At 41.5% G+C, this 1,710-nt stretch overlaps 1 pseudogene; it reads right to left on the bottom strand.

Annotated features, from left to right (window-relative positions):
- Window positions 1-366: 366 nt before the first annotated feature.
- The window catches only part of LOC137632452 (nephrin-like), a 155,430-nt pseudogene continuing 154,086 nt past the window's right edge, over window positions 367-1,710 (bottom strand).

The raw sequence follows: 1,710 nt of genomic DNA, 5'->3' as shown, positions 1-1,710 counted from the left end.
AGAGAGAGAGAGAGAGAGAGAGAGAGAGAGAGAGAGAGAGAGTTCTACAATGCTCTAGTAAAGTTTGGTAAATTTCTGCAAGTGATCAGTCTTTTAGAGAGAGAGAGAGAGAGAGAGAGAGAGAGAGAGAGAGAGAGAGAGAGAGAGAGAGAGAGAGAGAGAGAGAGAGAGAGTGAGTTCAACAATGCTCTTGTAATGTTTGGCAAATTCCTGTTTCCTTCCAGTTTTTAGTGCAAGAGAGAGAGAGAGAGAGAGAGAGAGAGAGAGAGAGAGAGAGAGAGAGAGAGAGAGAGAGAGAGAGAGAGAGAGTCTTCAACACTTTGAACATCTAAATTCTAAATCTATCTGATTCTAATGCCATCAAACCTTGTAGTGTTGGAGAGCAGCATACTCTCATCCCAAGCCTCCATGAGGAAATGCTGAGCCAATCCTCCGTCGAACCCTGGCGTGCACTCGACCACCAAAGCCTCGCTCGTTTGGTTCGTAATCGAGCAGTTTCGCGGTGGATCTGGGGGTCCTGGTGATTGGAGAAAGGCGAGGGGGAAAAGGGTTATTAGATAGAGATATGATACATATAATTAGATGGCAGATTACAATCATTGATAAGTGATTGGGCGTATAAGCTCTACGAGAATAATAGGATGTTATATCTAGGATTGTAATATATACTAGCAATAATGAATGTAAGAACTAAAGATAAATGGCAAGTTTTTAATTAGCAATGGAAAGGTAGCTATAGGACTTGTCATGCACACGTGGGAGATGAGGAAAGTATACCTTAATGAATGTAAAATTACTTAATTCAAACATCGAGAAGAAAACATTAAATTAAAGTTCTTTTTGAAATGCAATCTTTTCTAGGGTAATTTTTTTTTTCTCTAAGGAAAGAGTTCTTGTTAGATAAGAAGGAACGGCAGTGCGTTCTTACGTTCATATGTTCAAGGTAACGGCCCTGACTGGTGAACGCCAGACTGGGGTTTGAGTCCCACTCAAATTCATTAGTGCCTTTTGGTCGCTGCAATTTCGCCCTCCTTCTGAGCTAAGGATAGCGGGTATGGGTCTTTCTGCTGAATCATCAGAAGCCATTTCTTGGCCCTCCTTGGTCATAGCATGGGTGGAGAGGACCCTGGGGTGCTGATCATATGTGTATATGGTCAGTCTCTAGAGCATTGTCCTGCTAGCTAGGGCAATGTCACTGTTCCTTGCCTCTGCCATTCATGAGTGGCCTTTAAACCTTTAGCACGCTAAACTCTTTCCTTCCACATAGCAGTTAATCCTCCTATCTATTTCTTATAAACCATACCATTCACCAGTCATCCCTTCATGCAGTCTCCTTGGTCAAGCAGTCAGTCAACAATGTTGCCATCTTAATCTCTTCTCGTTCGGTTCACGTAAGATTTATCCCTGTAAGTAATCGCTTTAAGGTTTTCCCCATCAATTAGAACATTCCCTATCAATTAGAATCTTCCCCATTAATTAGAACCTTCCCCATCAATCAGAACCTTCCTCATGAATTAGAACCTTCCTCATAAATTAGAACCTTCCTCATCAATTAGAACCTTCCCCATCAAATATAACCTCCCTAATAATTTAGAACCTTCCCCATCAATTAGAACCCTCCTCATCAATTAGAACCTTCCTCATCAATTAGAATCTTCCCCATCAGTTAGAACCTTCCTCATCAATTAGAACTTTATCCGCCAATTAGAA

This window comes from Palaemon carinicauda, chromosome 41 (assembly GCF_036898095.1).
Source record: "Palaemon carinicauda isolate YSFRI2023 chromosome 41, ASM3689809v2, whole genome shotgun sequence".
Taxonomy (NCBI): Eukaryota; Metazoa; Arthropoda; class Malacostraca; order Decapoda; family Palaemonidae; genus Palaemon; species Palaemon carinicauda.
Note: the sequence above shows the minus strand (reverse complement) of the source record. Positions and strands in the feature narration are given on the sequence as shown.